Source organism: Drosophila ananassae, chromosome 2L (genome assembly GCF_017639315.1).
Source record: "Drosophila ananassae strain 14024-0371.13 chromosome 2L, ASM1763931v2, whole genome shotgun sequence".
In the NCBI taxonomy this organism is placed as follows: domain Eukaryota; kingdom Metazoa; phylum Arthropoda; class Insecta; order Diptera; family Drosophilidae; genus Drosophila; species Drosophila ananassae.
The window spans coordinates 21,781,278-21,795,202 of NC_057927.1; the positions used below are offsets into that span (position 1 = coordinate 21,781,278).

Genomic DNA, 13,925 nt, shown 5'->3' on the forward strand with positions numbered 1-13,925 from the left:
GTCAAAGAGAGACTTTCGGCGAGCAAGTTCGTGTCTTAAGTCTTTCGTTTGAACAGCTGATTTGCGAACTGTGGCTCCGGGGCTCGCAAATTGATAAGTGCACAAATGTTTACGGTCGCGGCGACCTCGACCTCCCCCGGACTCGAGCAGGTAAACAAATAGCCGACCAGTGTGTGGCCATAAATTTTGCGGATGGCTTTCGACGACAACTTTTCCGACAATTCCCAGACTTTGTCACCAGGCTCGCCTCGGAAAGACACCCCCACCTGACCGACCGGCGGATGATTCATGGTCGGTGCGATTATTTAATCTGCGTATTAGCGCAAGCGATCTGTCGTCGGTCCACTGCGGTTTCTTTATTGACTCACCGACTTTTGAAAGTGGGTCAGTGTTAAAGATTTTTCGCCTCTCATTGGGGTTTTTTTTATGAGTTATCAGTATAACTGTTATATAACACTGAGTGCAGTCTATTGTGCCTTTTGACAGGCGATATGCCAAATGCGGTCGCTCCGATGATTCAGTTCGATTCATTTCTGTTGTGGATGCTGAAATCCAAGTCCCAAAATGGCAAACCCATTAAGATAAATAGTTGAGTAAATCGCTTAAATGTGCGGTGAAAATTTGTATGGCCTTTAACTGGTAACATAAAGTATGGAATTTAATTCACATCACTTCCTGCCAGGACTCGTGAGAGAAATATTTTTTTTTTCCGGCTAGTTTTAGTCTAAAGGCCGCTTTTTAATTAAAATTTTATGATTTTTTCTTTCAAATGATCCGGTTGCAAAGAAAATATCCCATCAGCAATAAAAAGAACACAATAATTAATAAGCTTAGGAAGGTTCGGTTTATCAGGAACCTCTAATCTGACAAGGTAGTGTTTATCTCTTTGCTACACAGAGAAAAAAATGCAATAGAAACAATATAAGAAGGTTTTAGTACCTCTAAAAATAGGGAAACTTGCAATAAGTAACAAGTTTCAAGGATTTTCTAAACATTATTTTTGTTTTTTTTCGAGTGCTAGACCAGCAGGGTTTTCAGAGCGATTAGTGCCAACCCAAACGATTTGCATGATGCTATCCCTCAATCCCTATCAAATTTGGCTCCAATTGCCCATAATCTATTGCAGCTAACCGGCTTGAAAAATTAACACTCGGACATTGTAAATGGTCTGGTCTGGTGATCGGTTTAGTGCAGTTCAACGAACGTGGCCGGGTTCTCGATCGGTGATCGGTGATCGCAGATCGCAGGCAAAAAGCAAAGGGGAATCCATTCATGCCTGACTGCTCGCTGATAAATGGATCTTTGCGTGGATTCCTGCACAGAAGAGCAGTTCAATGACAGAATACTCAACACTGATGGTCGATCGGGTATCGGAGACCGGTGATAGGTGATCGGTGATTGTGGATCCATGCCGATTGCTGGGATCTAACTACTGAATTACTCAGACATCAATTTACCCGAGATCATTTAACACTGTCATCGCTAAATGATCATAAATCAGCTGGAAATGAAGTTGTATTCTAGTGATTTGAAGAATTAGGAGATACTTTTATCTAAGAATAATATTAATAATATTTTAAGAACACCTAATAGTGTCTTGTTCCTTTATATAAATTCCGTCACTAATTTGGCTTATCTGGTTTGGTGGGTCAGCTTCTCGGCCATTTCCAGCTACCCACATTTTGTTCACCTTTATTAATTCCAACTGTTATGGGTCTGCCGATTTAGCCCGAAACTAAAATATCCCAATTCTGCCATAAAAACTCCCCATGACATCTTTTTTTGCCAATATTTAATTTGGCTCTAAGCGTTCGATGTAAGCCGAAAATCGAATTCCACCTTACTGACCCATTTAGTCAGCTCCTCAACCCCGGGGGCTGGGTAACCATTTCGCAGCAAGTGGCACCGCCGACTTGAGAGTCAGCCAGGTGGCAAGGGGCTGAGTTACCAGAGCCACAGCCACATCCAGAGCCAGTTGGAGTTTGAGTTGAAGCTGGAGCTAAAGTCCGAGTCTCTGCTTGAGTCTTGATTAATCGTTTACACGTGAATCAAATCTCAAATCGTTAATTTAAATGGTTAACACAATGGCCAGAGCTGGAGCTACAAAATGCTGCCAATATATTTGCCAATTATGCTGGCTCCCAGAGGAACAAAGTAAGTTAGGCCTTACACGGAAAGAAATATTTCTTAATTTCATATTTTTAAGGTAATATATTTAATGTAATATTGAGTTCAAAAAGAAAATATATTGGTTTATAATTATTTTACAGAAAGAGGTCTCAATAAATGCCTTTATATCATAACTATACATCATTATTAAAATCATCTTGTCCAAGATAAAGGAATAGGATTCAATTAATTCCAAACTGTCTCCTAAAAATATCCTAAACATTAAACCTACTTTAACTTCAAGTGTAGCCCTTGGCTTTTAGCATCCTGTCAACGCTTCTTCGATTGACATTTGCATAATAGGAGAGCTCCGGCAAAGAGCCCTGTGCCCTGAGCCGTGTGTGAACTACGGGCTTTGGGAACTATGGGCTGGGGCAAAGTGAAAGTCCGTGTCAAGATTAATGGGTCGCAATTTGTCATGCCAATGAGGCCTCGCTCAATAGCAGACTCCGGCCTCCAATCCGCAACGGAACTGCTCTGGTTAAGCCCGATCTTGGCGTGCACATCATGTCATTTTCATTCGGAATCGTTTTGTGCTGTCAACAATGCCACAAAAGCGCTGCAAATGACATGTACGAACTCAATCGATTATCGAGTAGGAAGTGGAAAGCGAATGGCATCGAGTTTGTGTCTTAAGTCTTTCGATTTTCGGTACGAGTTTCACAGCTTGTGTTTGGCAAAGCGATAGAGATAACACACATACTGTAGATGGTAGTGGAATGTGGTAATTAATTAAGCCAAAAGCAAGAACTGCCAACGGCAGCTGTCGAAGAATTTTTCTTTCATTTCCAGCTGGAAAAGTCAAGCCGCCTGGGCAGGAGACAGCACTGAAGGGAGGGACATGGTGGGCGGTCGATTCCCGAGAATCCAAACATTGCATGCATGAAATGAGCGTAATTATTAAGTACAAGCCAGGCAGCTGGGCACTAAGCTGGGCCGTCCCCATCCCCGTTCCTCCTGACTTCGTCTCCTTCTTGGCCATGTCTTTATTTAATAGTTGTGTAAGTATTTTTCACAGCAATATTGAATTTTCCGCACACACATGTGACATGGGTCAGTAACCTAGAAATGAAAATAACACCTTGCTGTGGCCGTGCTGTGGCTGTGGCTGTGGCTGCGACTATGGCTCTGTGGCTGCCAACTGCCATAAATGTGGACGGAATGGAGATGGACATGGGATGGAGCCGGGAGTTGGGAATATCTCTCTGGCTGGAGCTGTAGCTAGAGCTTCGGTGCACCTAGCCATCGACCCCCCTCCTGGAAGTGTGTCTGTGTCTGTGTGAGTTTGCTAACGTTTCAAGACCATATCTATATCTAAGCAAGTGTACGGCAGCCCAAGAGAAGCACTCACTCACTGGCGAAAGAGAGACAGGGAGAACCAGTATGGAGAGGCCAGACCAAAACCCAAACCCAAACCAAAACCAAGACAAGACCCTGGCGAGGCTATATCTCCAGAAAATTTGTTAAACCGCCACCAGAGAAATGTTGAAAACATAAACTCAAAACCGCAAAATGTGGCAAAAAAATAAAGAAATAATAATCTGAGGAAAACCAGAAGAAGCTAACAAACAATAAAATGGCAGCGAACTCTGCAGGCAAATTAAATTAAAAGCACTCACAAATGTAACCCTAAACATTTTCTAATGGCCGAAAAGAATAAAAAAAGCCCAAAATGTGTGGCAATACGAGGGAATAGGCATCCAAATGGGTATGACAACAGGAAGCCAGAGTTTGAAGAACTGGATTAAGACGAACTTGGAATGCTCTCGAAAAAGATTTTTTATGGTTTTTGAAGGGATATGATATATATCTTTTAGGATTAATCTTTAAGGCAACTTACCCCTAAATTATCTAAGAGTATGCTTCTTCTCAAGAATAATATATATTTCTCTTTCGCAAAACCCATGATTAATTTCCAACAGTAAAGTCTATTAATTACATTCCAGTTGTTCTAGTTTTGCATAAACACAAAAACAAAAAAAAGGTAACCTCTTTTTATGGGCTACCATCCCAGGCAGCAGACCCCGATTCGGAATGGGTATAACCCACAGGGGCAGTGACTCTCTGGGTGAACTTTTGGTCGGAGGCAGGCGACGGTCACAGTCAGTTAACAGTTGGCGTTATGATGATATAATATAAACAATGGCCAAGTCCCAAGACAAGAAGAAGGGGCATTGGGTGGACTAAATTGAGTGGAAGAGTGCTGAGTTAGGGGAGAGAGATGAATGGGGCAGATTAAAGCCAGGTCATGTCAGGCAGGGAGTCCGTCCACGAGTCACCACAGTCAGGAGTCAGGGCTTTGGCATGCGATTCAATTTGGGTGTCAGTCCGGACAGAGCCCCAAACAAATCACCCAACACCCCGGAGTAGACTCAAGTCGGACGCAGATTAATTTCAGTTGACAAATTACACATGAGTTTCTAACGGCAGTCCAATATTTATGGGAATCTTCCCACTGCCCCGACAACGTCATGTGCGTGCCAGGCTGGGATCTGGTCGGTGCGGAGTGTCTCCGATTCTGACTCAACCTGAACTGGAACGGCAACGGTAATGGGAATGGGAATAGGAATGGGAGGAGCAAGGGGGGCACTCCTGCCAGGTTCCTTCGCCTTCCACGGTTGACAGCTGAAATTGAGATTAATTGTGCTAAATTAAGTGAGTGAGAAATTACGAAATTATTGCAGCGTGTGCTGCTGCAGTTAGAAATCGCAATCAGTTTGCCCGAATCAGCTGTGGTACTGGGCCCGGAGGGTCCTACAAATTGTCTTCGTCGTCGCGATCCGGGACTGGTGGTGAAAATTACAGGTGTGCTCGCGAAAGGTGTGAAGTCTGGACGGGATCCCAGGGTCCGATCCCAGAGCTACAACCAGACGCTAGGCGATAGCTGCCCCTCCAATCGGGTCCACGCCCAGTTCCTCGCAAGCTGATGACTGATGATACAGTTGATTGAAAGTTAACTGCCAGCGAAGGGATAGCCGGCCAAGAATTACCATCCACGGACCTCGCCATTTCTAACTTCTCGCACTCTAATGGCATCTAAGGCATCTCTAAAGACGTTCAGGATAGTTGTAAAGTTGATCAGATAGCCAGCCGGTCGTCGTCGGTGAGCCCGTAATTTTACATATTTAATTTCTATTAGAGGTGATTAGAAACGCTTCCAATGGAGCATCTGCTCCAGGGACTTCCGCTTTTCGACGCACTCAGATTGAGGATAAACAATGGCAATTAAAATGCGTTTTATGGATATTTTTATGCAAGAAGTATAAACTTGAAAGGGGAATTTATTAGATTCTGCAAGTTTGTGCTTAAATCTTGAGTCTTTCGTGGAAGAAATAATCTATTCCCTTTCAGATAGTAATTGAAAATAGATTGCAAATCCTCGAAGCCCATCACGCAATCAAAAAAATAAAGAATCCTCATGCGGGAAACCACATTCCGCGTGTCACAAAAATCAGCCACCACAACACCCACTGAGCCCAAAGGTGACACATCACAATCGGAGCAGCCAAGTGGAAATGGATTTCCAGAGAGGAGCTGGGAAGAGCTGGAGGTAAGGGCGTGGCCCAGCAGTCGGATTCGGTTGCAGTTGCAGTTGCAGCTCCCGGCTAAAGAAAAAAAAATATAAAGAGAGAGAAGGGATGGGAAGGGAAGGTGTTATGGGGGCAGGGGACAGAAACCGTCAAAAGCTGTTACAAATTGTGCAATTGGTTTTGGGCTAATACCAGGTACAAGGAAAGTCTTTGCCAGAGTCTCTGCTGCCACTCGTCATAGAGTGGAGCGCGGAGCGGCAACTTCCATTCCTGCCACTTGGATGCCGAGGCTGCAAGATGCATGTGTGAGGAAGCGCAACAAACCGAAAATGGTATACGACCACTGCAACCTGTTTGGAGTAGGAGACGGAGACGGAGACGGAGTCGGAGATGGAGTTAGAGTTTGTATTGGAGTCGGAGTTGGAGTTTTGCTAAAGAAGATGGAGTCAGAGACCGCGTCGCACTTTACAGTTTGATTTCTCACGAGGCAGACGCGGCATCTGCCGCAGGACCGTTACTTACATGCATCTGGTTCCGCACTTGGAGGCATGCCACTTCACTCCACTACCCTGCACTATCCTCCACTCCACTCTGGTCCAGTAATAAGGCAGGGAGCCCGTGGATTTGAATAGGGATTTTGTTTTCACTTGTGTCTGGGTCGCAGCCAGAGTGGCACAAGGTCAGTTGTGGTACTAGGATGTTTAAGATGTACCAAACCAGCTGCGAACATCTTTATTGCCAATCTCATTATGATCAAGAAGACGATGACGAAGCTTCGGCTGATGATGGTGATGATGGTGGTGCTGGTGGTGGTGGTGGTGGGGCAGCAGCGTAATGAGTTCAAATCACAGTTGCCTCCATGAAATATCGCTGCTCGTGTAATTGTTGGCATTGGCATTTGTCAAACGTTTTGCCCAGCAGATGCAGTGCCGCAATTAAAAAAAAAAAGAAAAGAGTATTGAAGTCGAGGAGTCCAGCTTTGGGACCAAGTCCAACTGGGATATGCTGGGTTTCGCTGGGAACTTGAGAATACTTGAGGAACAGACGTGATTGAACTGCTGCCGGGGGAACCTGTTTGCTTGTCTATATTAGATATGAGGCAGCGATAAGTGGAGCGCTCCATCGGCTGCTCCTTTGCTGCTGCGGATCGGCTGAAGCTGGAGCTAGAGCTGGAGCTGGAGCTGGAGAGTTGAGATCGTCAATACAAACATGGCCAAGATATCAGCGACAAGCTGACATTCTCTAATAATTGGCCACTGGCATTCCTTCGCGCTTTGAATTTGCAGAATTTATGGTCAGAGACGAAAGATCTCATGTGATCGGAAAGGCTCAATCTCAGACAAAAGCTCAGGATTAACTCTCAGCCACGGCTCAGGCTAACCAAAATCCAATTCCCATCGTTTGAAGCATCCGCCAATACTCCACTACTCCATTAATCCGGAGAACATGCCTGCCATATGCAAGTTTACGGCCTCGCAACTCATAACTCTCCCGAACCCTCCTGGGAGAGGCGCCTCCAGCTCGGAACTCTGATGCCATAAACACACATATGAATATATGGCCGCTGCACATCCATCTTGGTAGCATCATTCAACGCCAGCCGGGCAATTAGCCGGGTGAAATTCAACACTCGCCGGTGGTACCATTGTCCAAATGGGGGCCTGGCGGTTTGGTCATCGGGCGAATGCCTCGCGGAAAAGTCGATCAGAGCCGCCACTTCATCAGCCGCCTGATCGCCAGTTTCCTGTTCGGCATATTTCGGATATTCTACACTTAAATGCTATGGAGGTCTGTCTCTTGGGGGAAGAGAGTTTCTGGCTCAGACAATTCCAGCTCGAAACTATTAAAAAATATCTCAAAAATATTTAGGTTTCTTACATTTAAGGGAATCACTTTTTTGCGAAGAAATTCAAGGAAGAAAAGTAGACCTCTACCAAATAGGAAATGTATCTAATGTAAGGAATGTGTTGACTTTTCGAGGCGAATACTATGTATAGTATAGAATAAGGAATATAATGAATAGAAATGAAAAATTATATTATAGTTTCAACAATTTCTAAGAAGATTGCCTTTAAAAAGTGTTTTAAAAAGCTACAAATACTTGCTCTCCATGTAAGTTTTCCAATGAAACATCTTCATTTACTGCCCGACCGCTGTGCATTTATTTTTATTAGCCAGGCAATTTGGCCAGAAGGCAAAATAATAAAAAGAAGACGAAGGCAAAAGCAGAGACAGAGGTAGAGCCATGGCAAGACCCCAATCCTAGCTGCTGGGACACAAAGCTATGTCCAAGGCAGGAGAGACACCTGTCACGGGGGCCGCTTAACAACTGCAACACCTTTATTCAAATAAGCCACAGACTCAGATTTAGGATCGCCACTTGTCGAGAGCTGGATGCCGGATTCCAGTTGTCTTGTGTCTTCTGTCTGGGCCATGCGTGGTCCCATTTCCCAGCCAAGCTGGCAAAGTGGTAAGAACTCGCGTTCGCGCAGTTGACCCAATGCTAAGCGGGCTAAGTTGGACAATGGCCCACAGCGCATTTAACGGATGCTTCCTCGTCGCCGTTTTGCTGTACTGCCGTTCAGCCGTTTTGGTGGCGAACATAAAGGGTGGACGACGGGCGGCACGGAATGGATCAGGAACGGGAACGGGAACAGGAACGGGAACGGGTCTATAGACATGTTCCTCCATGGCGAGCAGGCGAGCGCCTGCGCAAACGCCTGAACTTGTTCCGCGCCAAACGTGTTTCGCTCTTGACCAGGCCAAGCCATGCTAGGCCATCCCATCCCATGCCATGCCATGCCATCCCAGGCCAGGCCAAGCCAAGTCCAGTACCCGGACCAGTATGGCATATGGCGAATATATATCCCGAATATGATCAACGCCGTGCCGCTTCTGTTCGGTTCGGTTCTGTTCTGCTCAGAGTGTGCCTCAAAGTGTGGCCACAAATCGAATTGTTGTTAATTAATAACAGCGAAACACCTTTGTCTGGGCAGGTGCTCCTAATTTGGTTGGCGCCCCCCAGTTGACGCCCTTTTGTGGCTCGGTTTTGGGGATCGGTTGGTGCCGATGCCGGTGCCCGACTGTCGGCTTGTTAGCATTAAGTTTTGGCCAAGAAAGTGCAGTTAGGCCAAGAGCTCTATCGCCATCTCTGTTGCTTAATTTGTGGCATAACTCGTTTCGTAATTGAGAATTACATTAGATTCGTGACGAGTGCGTGCAGCAGAACTAGTTTCGCCAGCTTACGACTATTGAGTCATTTGGCAGCACAGAAACGAAAACAAGAATGGAAGTTACCAACAAGGTGTAGAAGTTTTCTATACCGATTGTATAAATATTTTACTTTTTTCTATAAAAGTTAGATACTTTATTAGGGGATGGAAGAAATATTTAATGAGCATAGTTAGGGAATATTTTTAAGAGCTTATATAAAAGCTTAAAGTACTATCTTCAACAAATTCTATAAGCCACTTCCCGCTAGGGTATGCCAAGAACGTGGCTATAAATTGGCCAAGATAAGCAGAGCATATGCCAATATTTATACGTTTGTGCTCCCCTCCCTGTCTAATGATCAACAGCTGATAGCCGGGTCGCAAACATATCTATCTTTTATTGCACGCAATTTCCTTCCAGCTCAATTCGTTCGCCAAATCATTCCTAACCCCCTGAAGTTCCCCCGATCCAATCCCCCTATCCCCGCATCGGGCTGGGCAAACATTTTGAGTGCTTCTCCGGGGCCAGGAGATAATCAGCGGTTGGACCGGGGCCCGAGCTACCAAAACGAGCTACCAGATTGCCCCCGGAGTGAGAGTGCGGAAAGGAATGGCAATGGCATTGGCACTGTGGCTGGGACTGGGACTGGCACTGGGCACTGCCATTGGAGCTGGGAATGATGCCCAAGTGCCAAGTGGCTCTCGCTCTATGTGGGTATTAGCATGGGTAATCAGAGATCGGGCCCAGCCTTCTTGTTGGCGATCCACAGACCCATTCCGATTCTGATGGGCGATGAAGGAGGCTGTGACAGGGCAGGGAGTCTGAGAAGGTGATCCAAAACTAGATCGCAGATAATGCCAGCACGGGGAAATGCAACTTGGCATCTTCAATTAGAATTTATGAATCCGATTGATTTTTTAATTAAATTAATTAGAATCTTTATAAGCTTGGTAAGAGGCATGAACTTTTTATTCTATTGGGTAAAAGTCTAAAAATATTATTCTATAATAAAATGATGTAAGTTATTAAGATTAAAAGTGCATCAAAGAGGGCAAGACTTCAAGTAAAGTATAAAAAAACAAAAAAGACATCCACTTCAACCTGTGAACAGAAATCTAGAAAGGAAATCTTAGAATCATCCAATCCAAGCTCACTCACAATCGATTTGAACTTCCTGTGTGCCAATCAATCAATCATTTGCTGCAACCGCATATCTATCCACAGACACACAGATATCCACTGCAGATACTGCAACTGCAACTGCCACTGAGCACCCTTTCCACCTATAGTACGGCCTAACCACTAACCACTTGAATATGGGCCGTCAATTGATTTCATTGCTAATGATTGCTAACGGTTCCACAGACACTTGCAACCTGCAACAATCCAAATGAGGCTGCGGAAAGGAAGCCAGCGGTTACCGACACAACGCCCAAGTCATCTAGGGTCTTTTCCAAGCTATTTGAGGACCAGAATCTTCGGTACAGTGGGTACCAGCGAAGGGTTATGACCTAAAGAATTAAACCTTAGCATTTTTAACCCAAATTTGCCAAAACACATCCGATTCTCAAACAGAGTACCTTAAACGATTTTTAGATTGATTTTACGTTCAAAATCTGGAAACATAATTTTTTTTACATTTTTTCTCAAAATTTCTGGGGTGTCCCTTCAAAAATTCAGATGACCGCATAGGAAGGTCGGTATGACACCTTGAAAGGCCATATCTTGCCAAAACACATCCGATTCTCAAGCGGAATACCTTAAACGATTTGTAGATCGGTCTTCCGTCGAATTGCATCAAAATCTGGAAACATAATTTGTTTTAAATTTTTTCTTAAAATTTCTGGGGTGTCCCCTTCAAAAATTCAGAAGACCGAATGTGAAGGTCGGTATGACACCTTGAAAGGCCATATCTTTGCCAAAACACACCCGATTTTCAAGCGGAATACCTTAAATAGTTTTTAGATCAATTTTCCGTCAATCTGCATCAAAATCTGCAAACAAAATTTTTTTTAAATTTTTTCTTAAGATGTCTTTGGTGTCCCCTTTAAAAACGAATATTCGTGCTATTCCCCATCTTGCGATTTTTTCGCATAGCGAGGCCACACTGTGGCTGGGCAGCAGCACGTTTGCGTGTGGCTTCCGCGGCTGCCACTCCGAGATTGATTGGGCACTCGTTTATTGTCAGTGGAGCTGGCTTATCGCATCGTTGCAATTTGTTTGCGCCGCATTGCGGCTGCCGCTTGAGAGGATTCCGATGGTCAGTGCTGGACTGTGCCTCCTAACGGTCGGCTACAGCGTGCCAGGGACAAGTGGATGTGGCTCAGATTAATGCACTGGTGTAGATCACCTGACGGAGGACTCACTGCCGCTGGGCACGCACGCCGTCTCAGTCGCTCCGAACTCCCGCCCAGACCCCAAACGATGGCTTAATGACCCCGCGGGCCTTAATTAAGGCCCAAACTAAAGCACCTTGATTGATTTACGTTCGCTGCCAGGTATCGCTGCTTGCAACCAATGAGATGGAGAGTGAGGGCTGTGCTCCGCCGGCAATTCGCCACAATTCCCTGCAATTAAGAGGATGGCGGACGCACGGACAGACGGACACAAGGACAGACGGACGAATCCGGCTGCTTGCATAATTACCCCATAAGACTCAATTAACTGTAAATTAAAGAAAATGCTCGCTTACATTATGGCTGCACTTAATGTCGCGTGTGATAATGGTGCAGATCATCTCCGGCACTCAACTGCTGCCTCTTTTGGTCCGACTCTCGTGTCTTCTGTTTCACTTTGGCCAGAAGACAGAAGACAAGCCACAATAAGAAAGTGAGAAAAGTGCCGGAGCCGGAAGACCGAAGAATGGCATACCCAAGCCAAGAGATTCTTAGAGAAATTCTTTCACGCCAAGAGATCCCCACAGCTATCATTACATATCAAAAAGTTTATTGTTTAAACTAATATAATTAGGAAAAATAATGAATGATTAAAGCACATAGAGGAACAATAAATTAATTAAAATATTTTATGCAAAATATATCAAGTCTTGATTTATATTCTTCTTAGAAATACAAATACATAAAAAGCTTATTTCGAACTATTTAAGACATTGTATATTTTTAGGAACAATGTGTAAAATTTCTTTAATATAAAGCTTTAATTTTTGAGGTATAGTATGGAATGTTTTTTGTGGACTTTTATGAAGCAACAAATTAAGGTTTCTCTATAGGCCATAAAAAAATGCAATAAAAATCCAATCAATTAAAAGTGTTATATGTGCATTTAATGCGAAGTGCACTTTCTCCTTCGATGTTGACTTGTTCGCAAAGTCGTAGTACCCCCTGCTAGGGTAAACTATAGTGTGATCTTTCGAGGGTAAAAGCTTTCTTGATGCTGCCTTGTGGTGTTTTTGTTTTGGCTGCTCCTTCGCACTGGCACAGACATGGAATTAGAGTACGAGGAGATAAAAAAAAGAGGCGAATTAAGTAACAAGGCACTTAACGTTAACACTTAACAAGCCAATGTCGTGGCCGTCTTTTTCTCATTGTATGCACAGTACACGGGGAAGCTGGCCATAAAACGGAGCTCCGGACTCTTAGATGGATATGGAGATGGAGATGGAGCTGGAGAGCTGGCAACGAAATGCCATTAAGTGTCATTGCTCATTCCTGCGAAAGATTGATATCGGACCTTAAATATGCGTGCCCCAGCAAGGGGCAGCAGATAGGTGATGGCGATGACGATGGCGTGGCAGCAACATCAGCACTAAAAGTGTGACTGACTGCAGGTTTTTCTGTCTATATCTCTAGAGTTATTATCCCAAAAAATTCCCATAAACTAGGAAGGTGAAAGACACCTAGAACGGAAGCCAGTGGCCCGCAATTACGTGTTTTATGAGGCACAAATTGTAGCACTTCCAATCTCTAACAACTGCAGGTTGCACTGCATTCTTCTGTAAGCTTTCTTTTGCCGCAAGGTCATATACATTTTTAATTATGTCTTAAAGTCTAAAAGAATTGATATAAAAACAAGGAATTTAAAAGCCAATGAAGTAGTGGAGACTACTACTTATGAAAATAAAATTTAATAAAAATAATTAGATTTTAGTTAGATGTATTTTTAGATGTATTATTTGATATTTGCATAGTTAGACTATAAAATCCAAAGGATAAATAAAATGAATTCTACCAAAGAAGTACGCAGATCTCGCAGATAAAATCCTCCCACTGCCCACTTCCCACACATCGTGTAACAATGAGTGGTATATCCATTAAAATGATACACCTGCCCACAAACAATTAATAATCTCGGAACGCTCCAAATGATTGATTAGATCGTATCTCGAAAAAACCGCAGGCTTCGTGTCCGATACATACCCAGAATGACCATTGGATGGGGGCCAGAGAGCAGGTGAACTCCTCCAGGTGGAGTTGGCGGGACCCAAGGCGGTTTGCGGTTTTTTTTCGGTTTCGGTTTAAGCGGCTTATCACATTAGCACACTTCCACTTCCAGATAGATGGAAACAAAAACGTGGCCAAAGAGCCGCTGGAGAACCGTTAGCCAACGCGACATTCGCATCCTGTTCGGGAATCCTTCGCACACAAGCACAGAATGGCAGACACACTAACACACAAACACAGATGCAGATACACGCGGATGTTGGTGAGATACTGAGAGATACAAAGATACCGATACAAACGGACACACAACTGCCGGCCGGCTGCACTTAACTCTTTGCCTGGACGAGATCTTAACAAAACTAACTCGATCGCCATTGATCGGACGCATTTCAACTGAAAGTCAAGTGGAGAATGCCGACGTCGACAGTGGCAGAGACAGAGGCCGAGACAGAGACTGCAGCTGAGGCAGAGGCATCAGCAGAAGCAACAGCGCCAACCCAACTGCATTCCCAACCCAAGTCTTACTCACAAAATAAATAAAACAGAATGATACAGACACAAATAAAGAAAAAAAAGAACAATAAAAAAACTAAGTCAAACCAATGCAACTCCA

The 13,925-nt window shown here is 44.3% G+C and overlaps 1 protein-coding gene across 1 annotated transcript in view; it reads right to left on the reverse strand.

Annotated features, from left to right (window-relative positions):
* LOC6498953 (serine proteinase stubble) overlaps positions 1 to 13,691 on the reverse strand; it is a 30,454-nt gene extending 16,763 nt beyond the window's left edge. Inside the window, exon 1 of the mRNA XM_044714274.1 lies at positions 13,289 to 13,691. The gene's annotated coding sequence lies outside the window, so the exon portion shown is untranslated. The remainder of the gene's footprint in view (positions 1 to 13,288) is intronic.
* Positions 13,692 to 13,925: the final 234 nt, after the last annotated feature.